Genomic DNA, 9,033 nt, shown 5'->3' on the forward strand with positions numbered 1-9,033 from the left:
AGAACAGTCAGTCCAAGCAAATAACTCCTCGGGTGGAACAGGGATAGCCAAAAAGGGGATGCTTGTGGCTGACACTGGTGAATACGTGCAGATCCAACAGTCTGCCAGAGACTGGGAATTGTCCAACAAATCTCTCAGTAATTTTTCATGATGTTGTATAAACTTATTATTCAAGGACGTTGGGGAATTTAGGCTGTCCCATGCGGTTACCAATAATAACATGGAAAATGCGAAAGACCAAAACATTATGCCCCTTCATTTGCTATTGGCTTGTTGGGTGATGAGGAGGACTTCATAGGGACCGTCATACAAAGGTTCTAGTCCGTGCTTCCTGACATGCCTTTTCACGACTACCAAATCACCAGGCTTCAGGTTATAGCAGGTGTCGGTTTCTGCTGAATCTGGAAAAGAAGAGGAAACTAGAACATGGGGACATGGGTGTTAGTAAAAAATCTTGCTAAGCTGAATAACATATTGAACAGCACGGTCAGTTTCTTCTGATAACTGCTGAGGCTGGAAATTTGCAACTGGGGGCCTAGCACCAAACAATATCTCATATGGGGACAGGCCATATTTTACAATAGGGGTAGTACGAATATGGTATAGTACAATGGGTAGGAGCTCTGGCCATGGAGCCGTAGTCTCCTGCATCATTTTGGTCAATTGTCCCTTCAGTGTGCCATTCAACCTCTCAACTTTCCCACTGGATTGTGGGTAGTACGGAGTATGGAGGGCTACAGTGGATCCAAGCATTGTCAAAACTTCTTGGTACACATGAGAAGAAAAGGCCGGACCTTGGTCACTTTCAACAACTTCTGGAACCCCATATCTGCATATAACTTCCATCACCAGTTTCTTCGCTGTGGTCTTTGCAGTCATGTTGGTAACAGGGAATGCTTTCGGCCAACTGGAGAACCGGGGCCCAGTAGAATTTTTGCACCAGTGCGAGGGCCTGATTCTTTCCTCGATGTGTAGGCCCATGTGCCCATATGGCAATAGCAGGGTACATCCGCTTAGGGAGACACACGAGTTGGTCCTTTTTCCAGAGACCATTATCCATACGTGCCCCATCAGTCTTCCATTGCTTCACCTCTTCCTTTGGAGACATTCTCTGCATCGTCATTAAGCAGTCTCACGGGGTCCGACAGAAAACTTCAGTCTGTTGTAGATCCTCAGGTTCTTGTAGGGTCAGTGCTTCTTGTAACTGTTTACGCTAAGAGCGTGTGGTCACCACAGTTGGTATGGTTGGTTCAACGGGTTACAGAGCGACGGCTTTTGCTTGCATATCCGCAAATGCGTTGCCAACAGCCTGTGGTCTGGTCCTAGGACCGTACACCTTAACTTTGATAATGACCAACTGAGTAGGTAATTTGATCGAGTCCATGAAGGTTTTAACAGCTTCAGCATTTTTCACTGGGGTTCCGGCAGTAGTAATAAACCCTCGATTGGCCCATAGAGCCCCAAAATCGTGAGCAATACCAAATGCATACCGTGAATCCGTGTATATATTAGCCCGTCTGTTCTTGGCCAAAGTACATGCAGTAGACAGAGCCTGGAGTTCTGCTTCTTGTGCTGACTGTGAGGGCGGGAGCGCAGCTGTGTGCACTACAGTGTCCTCTGTGGTAACAGCATATCCCGAGTGGAATCTACCAAACTCGTCAGCATATCTTGAACCATCCGTGTATAACACCAGATCAGGATTTGGGAGTGGATTCTCACTGACATTTGGTGGAGTAGCTGTTTCTTCAGTCAGAAGTTGGGAACAGTCATGTTGGAGGTAATCCTCATCACTGCCATCTTTCCTTATAGTTCATTATACCGTCTTTCAAGGCGTTGTAAAGGGGTTGCATTATGCGGGATGCATCCGGTATCCACTGACAAAAATAAATACATAGTCCAAGAAAACGCTGGAGTTCAATTTCATCTTTTGGGATAGGAGGGGAGCTGACAGCTATTTTTCTTTCTTCTGCGAGGTGTCTGGCATCCTGAAGGAGACAGTGACCCAAGAATATCACTTGACCAAGGCAGAAGTGAAGTCTCGAGGCCGAAACTCGACAGTTCAGTGCTTCCAGATGCTTAAGGAGGCTAGCAATGGCAGAAATGGCAAAAGACACCTGCTCATATTTTTTTTTTTTTTTTGCAAACTGGTTGGGATTGTTTTAGGCCCCTTGTGGCATAACTGTCCATATTAACTGTCGGCCCTGATAAGTGAATGCAAATAGAAACTGGCAGTCTGGGTGTAACGGAATGCTAAAGAAGGCATTGGTAAGATCAATAACTGTAAACCAAGCAGCATCCTGGGGTATTTGGGACAAAAGAGTATGAGGATTAGGCACCAGGTTTGAGAAACACTTTTACTGGTTCTACAGGCATTTTCCCTATATCAATTGACCCTTTTGACCAGAGTTTAGATAGTATCTCTGAGAGGTATGGGGTGAGTCGTTGATCCTCAGGCAATATTGGGAGTGGATCTGAGCCTATCAGGGCCATCACAACAGTAGGAAGGGCATGCAAAATACAGATTTCCTCACTGTCTTCATCTACATAGGGATTATATAACAAAAAAACCCATCTGACCATCATCTTGGAATTGTATTCCGGAGCGGAACTGTGATAATTAATCTACCCCTAGTAAATTTACTGGACATGTGGGAGAGATCACGAACTGAGCAGTAACGAGAATTAGCAGGGAGGGGCCGAGGAGCAAGATTCCCACTAGCTGAAGTCTGAAGAAGGGGGGCGAGAGTTTGCTGTGTGGGCTGAAGGGCACACTGTGTGCTCGCAGCTGCGGTGGGGGCTAGAGGCTGCTGTTTGCTCTTTTTTTTTTTTTCTCTCTCTCTCTCCTGAACAGAGCAGGTTAAAGTCTGAAAACTTTTTTTTACTTTCAATGCATCAGCCGGGGTGGAATTCTCAACGTCAAGTCTAACTGAAATTATTGCCTCTTGCAATTCGGGTCTGAGGCCGGACATCAAAGCTGCCACAAAAAGATATGTATGGGCTTCATTATACAGTGAGCATCCTGGGGTATTTGGGACAAAAGAGTATGAGGATTAGGCACCAGGTTTGAGAAACACTTTTACTGGTTCTACAGGCATTCTCCCTATATCATTTGACCCTTTTGACCAGAGTTTAGATAGTATCTCTGAGAGGTATGGGGTGCGTCATTGATCCTCAGGCAATATTGGGGGTGGATCTGGGCCTATCAGGGCCATCATAACTGTAGGAAGGGCATGCAAAATACAGATTTCCTCACTGTCTTCATAACGTAAGAGCCATCTGACCATCATCTTGGAATTATATTCCGGAGCGGAACTGTAATAATAAATCTGCCCCTAGTAAATTTATTGGACGTGGGGGAGATTACAAACTGAACAGTAACCTTGGGAAAAGGTCCCACAGAAATAGGGTTTATAAAAGTATATTAATTGGGTCTACCATTTACTCCGATTAAAATAGCAGGGGAATGACAATCTCTGAAAATGTTCGAGTCTGGCACAGTGCCAGCATTAGCAGGGAGGGGCTGAGGAGCAGGTTTCCCAGTAGCTGAAGTCTGTGGGGGGGGGCAGAGTTTGCTGTGTGGGCTGAAGGGCACACTGATACTGATAAGGGCCTGATAAGGGATTGTGCCTCGCTGGGCACAATGGTGGGGGCTGGAGCAGCTGCTGGCTGCTAGCTTGCTTTTTTTTTCTCTGTACGCTGAACAGACGGGTTAAATTCTTCTGAAAACTTTTTTTTTTTCTTAGCGGGGACTGAGGCTGTCAGCGGTGGCTGATAATAGATACTGTGAGCGTTTAACAAAGAAAAGGTGGGGGCTGCCTCTCGGTCTTCTTGTACAATTCTCATCTAGCAAGGAGACCTCTTCTTTCAAATCATCACTTTTAACTATTAGTCTGCCTAACACATTAGTATCATTAATCTCAGTTCCTTCTTTTAATCACTTCCTCACACCACAGACACTTGCTTGAACCACAATACATCCCGTCCTTGCCATAATAATAGACAATTTTTCCTTCTTCAACATAGCAGTAACAGAAACAATCAGAATTCACTTCCTCTGTTCTTCCTAACACCTTCGTCACACAATTCATGTGCCAAGCCACAAAATTCTTCTTTTCCTTCCACAGATTCTCTCATTTAGAGCTAAATATCCTTTAGTTGTGCACAATACTGGAGCGGCCGTCTCAGTTTGTTCCACCAGGTCAACCCCATCTGGGAAGCCCAAAATTCGCGGTACTCAGTGAAAGGAGGAGGGCGTCTCAGACTATCCCTCCGGACACCTCTGGTTATATACAGTTGTGGCCAAAAGTATTAACACCCCTGCAATTCTGTCAGATAATACTCAGTTTCTTCCTGAAAATGATTGCAAACACAAATTCTTTGGTATTATTGTCTTCATTTAATTTGTCTGAAATGAAAAAACACAAAAAGAATTGTCCTAAAGCCAAATTGGATATAATTCCACACCAAACATAAAAAAGAGGGTGGACAAAAGTATTGGCACTGTTCGAAAAATCATGTGATGCTTCTCTAAATTGTGTAATTAACAGCACCTGTAACTTACCTGTGGCACCTAACAGGAGTTGGCAATAACTAAATCACACTTGCAGTCAGTTGACATGGATTAAAGTTGACTCAACCTCTGTCTTGTGTCCTTGTGTGTACCACATTGAGCATGGAGAAAAGAAAGAAGACCAAAGAACTGTCTGAGGACTTGAGAAACCAAATTGTGAGGAAGCATGAGCAATCTCAAGGCTACAAGTCCATTTCCAAAGACCAGAATGTTCCTGTGTCTACCGTGCGCAGTGTCACTAAGAAGTTTAAAGCCCATGGCACTGTGGCTAACCTTCCTAGATGTGGACGGAAAAGAAAAATTGACAAGAGATTTCAACGCAAGATTGTGCGGATGTTGGATAAAGAACCTCGACTAACATCCAAACAAGTTCAAGCTGCCCTGCAGTCCGAGGGTACAACAGTGTCAACTCGTACTATCCGTCGGCATCTGAATGAAAAGGGACTGTATGGTAGGAGACCCAGGAAGACTCCACTTCTTACCCCGAGACATAAAAAAGCCAGGCTGGACTTTGCCAAAACTTACCTGAAAAAGCCTAAAACGTTTTGGAAGAATGTTCTCTGGTCAGATGAGACAAAAGTAGAGCTTTTTGGGCAAAGGCATCAGCATAGAGTTTACAGGAGAAAGAAAGAGGCAATCAAAGAAAAGAACACGGTCCCTACAGTCAAACATGGCGGAGGTTCCTTTATGTTTTGGGGATTCTTTGCTGCCTCTGGCACTGGACTGCTTGACCGTGTGCATCGCATTACGAAGTCTGAATACTACCAACAAACTTTGCATCATAATGTAGGGCCCAGTGTGAGAAAGCTGGGTCTCCCTCAGAGGTCATGGGTCTTCCAACAGGACAATGACCCAAAGCACACTTCAAAAAGCACTAGAAAATGTTTTGAGAGAAAGCACTGGAGACTTCTGAGGTGGCCAGCAATGAGTCCAGACCTGAATCCCATAGAACACCTGTGGAGAGATCTAAAAATGGCAGTTTGGAGAAGGCACCCTTCAAATATCAGACACCTGGAGCAGTTTGCCAAAGAAGAATGGTCTAAAATTCCAGCAGAGCATTTTTAAGAAACTCATTGATGGTTACCGGAAGCGGTTGGTCGCAGTTATTTTGGCTAAAGGTTGTGCAACCAAGTATTAGGCTGAGGGTGCCAATACTTTTGTCTGGCCCATTTTGGGAGTTTTGTGTGAAATGAGCAATGTTTTGCTTTTTGCTTAATTCTCTTTTGTGTTTTTTCATTTAAGACAAATTAAATGAAGATAATAATACCAAAGAATTTGTGTTTGCTATCATTTTCAGGAAGAAACCGAGTATTATCTGACAGAATTGCAGGGGTGTCAATACTTTTGGCCACAACTGTGTGTATATATCTATATATACCTGAGTTACGTATCCTACCCATACTGATTGGTGACACTTATAGACCCACGCTACAAGGAGAACTTTATATCTCTTATTCCAGAGGCAGACAGGTGTACTAAAATGTTGGAGGACCAGAGGGCCCTTCTTGCGGAATTATTAAAAAAATTCCCATATGAAAACGCTGACAGCAGAGGTCTCAGTTCATTGGCGAAGCAAGGAGTACAGGTGAGAGAGACACAACTCCAATCCAGCAGACGCAGTGGAACACTGGCAAAGTTCGGGGAGAGTTTTCTCAGACCATCCCATCTCCCTGACCCCGAGGCACGGGGGACTCCAACAAAGAGTGCAAAGTTTGGGAAAATGCTGAGGGAGTACCTTGCTGACCACACCAACGTCCTCTGTCATTCCTCTGTGCCTTATAATTATTGGTTATCCACGCTGAACACGTGGCATGAACTTGCTCTCTCTACTGCGCATGTGCGTGGTATTCATGGTCAAGGAACCCACAGCGCCTCGCTCTCTGGTGGTCAGTGGGCACACAGCGCCTCGCTCTCTGGCAGTATCACTTTTAGTGGCGGGAGCCAACGGGAACAGTCCTTTGCAGCGCCAGTGCTCTAAGGATGGAGCACACTGCTCAGCCTCCTATGCGCTGCTTGTCCACGCCAAAAATCTCTGCTGTCATGCCCGCTTTCTCTTAAGCTGGCCCCCTGCCTCTAGGTCACTGGGTCTGTACGTCTGCTACAGTTCGTCGCGGCGTCGGCGCTTTGGGTGCGTAGTGCACTGCCCCCCTTGCTGCTCACACGCTCACAGCTGGGGACTCACTCCTACTTTGCATTTTTTTCCTCAGCTTCCGGACAGGTTCCCTGTCTAAACATGCCCCCTCTTCCTGGGTAATGGGGTCTGTCCGTTCCCCTATTCCTTCCCCTGGGAAATAGGGGACGCAGCCTTGACAATTCTGGACCCGATGCAGCACATGTACCCGCAGCCCGGTCATCCTGACCCCGTACATATCTGGCCAATCAGTTCTTTAATGCAAGCATCATTACATCCAGAACAGTTTCATTTTGAAGGACTTTGTGGCTCATATCAATCCACAAGATGACACTAGTCATCTTGTCTCCTAGTCTCCAGCATCTATACTACCCAGTTGTACACAGTATGTTACCTGCCTCACTGAGAGACTGCTTTGAAACAACCACTTGGGAAGTGCTGCAAGATTCATATGGTGATGACATGGATGGTCTCACACACTGTATAACGGACTACATTAATTTCTGTGTAGACAACATGGTACCCACAAAAGTAGTGAGGTGCTTCTCTAACAATAAACCAGGGATCAGCCCCGGAATAAAGGCTCTTCTCAAAGAGAAGTTGGCCTTCAGATCAGGTGACAAGGGCAGGCTGAGAGAGGTGCAGAAAGATCTGAAGAATCTAATCAGGCAGGGAAAGGCTAATTATAAGACAAAGATTGAACTGAAATTGTCACAGAAAAGGATTCATGAAGTCTGGGAGGGTCTAAAGTCTATATCTGGGCATAGACAGACTGTCGCCAGGATGGTTGTAAATAAAGAGGGGCTTAATGAACTTAATCTATTCTTTAACAGATTTAATCACACACTGGCTGCTCCTGCCCCTGCATATCATTCACACCTCTCTGCTACAATAACCTCACCCCCTGCTGCAACTTGTCAACTGAGCCAGGGTCTGTTCTTCACAAGTACCCAGGTTGCAAAAGAACTGGATAAGATCAAAGTTTTGAAGGCTGCAGGTCCTGACGGTGTTGAGGTAGGGCTAAATTAACCCTTCACGGTTGAGCCAGTGATTTCCAAATTAATTCACAGGGCGTTGCTAGCAACTGGGAATGACCACACGGAGACGGGGGTCTCTGTACGGGAGGATCGAGGCAGGTCACTGAGCCCCTTTACTGAATCTCACATTACATAGCATTCTGCTTAATTATGCAAAGTATACAGCTACCAATAGAATCGTAATACATGTAAGCCAATAGTATTGTAAGAGATTCAGAATATGTCCCTAGCTGCGTGACGTAGAATATAGAACAATAGCACATTCTTTTAGGGTCTCATCTCATATCTTATATCTTGTACAAGCTGGAACAGTCTGGTTTCATAACAGCCGTGAACTTTCATCTAGTTAAGTTACAAAATTTAACTCATAAACAGCAAAATGGTGTCGCAAGCACAAAAATGGATCCCAGAGAACAAGATGTCCTGTACATCTGAATACTGTACTTCACAACGGCATCAGTGCAAGGCTAATCAAAACCTGCGGGCACCAGCTGAGTGAGATCATTACATATCTGTTCAATATGAGCCTGAGAATAGGTATAGTACCACAATTGTGGAAATTATCGTGTGTGGTACCAGTTCCGAAGAAACCTTATCCGAAAGACCTTAATGACTATAGACCTCTAGCATTGACATCACACCTGATGAAGGTACTAGAGAGATTGGTTCTCACACGTCTCCGTCCTCTAGTGAGCTCGGATATGGACCCTCTCCAGTTTGCCTACAGGCCGGGCATTGGTGTGGATGATGCCATTATCCACCTTCTAGATAGGACTCTCTCTCACCTGGAGAAACCTGGGAACACTGTGAGAATGTTCTTCGATTTCTCTAGCGCTTTTAATACCATACAGCCAGCTCTACTGAGAGACAAACTGGGCCTTGTTGGCGTGGACCTCCAACTCTCCACCTGGATCCTTAACTACCTCACGAACCGACCTCAGTTTGTAAAGGTTCAGGACAGTGTGTCAGACACAGTGATCTGCAATACAGGGGCACCTCAAGGTACAGTTCTTGCCCCTTTTCTCTTCACACTGTACACTGCGGATTTTAAGTGCAACTCATCTAGCTGCTACTTGCAGAAGTATTCTGATGACTCTGCAATAGTAGGCCTCATCTCAGGAGGAGATGAAAGAGAGTACTGAGATACTAACCAAGCTTTTGTGGAGTGGTGTCAGAGGAACCACCTTAGGATTAATTCCGTGAAGACCAAGGAATTGGTGGTGGACTTTCGCAAGGGAAAAAATCCACCAGTAGTGGTGAACATTCAGGGAAATGACATTGAGATAGTCGACACC

Source organism: Dendrobates tinctorius, unplaced genomic scaffold, assembly GCF_039654945.1.
Source record: "Dendrobates tinctorius isolate UK_male_01 unplaced genomic scaffold, ASM3965494v1 ptg000038l, whole genome shotgun sequence".
Lineage (NCBI taxonomy): Eukaryota > Metazoa > Chordata > Amphibia > Anura > Dendrobatidae > Dendrobates > Dendrobates tinctorius.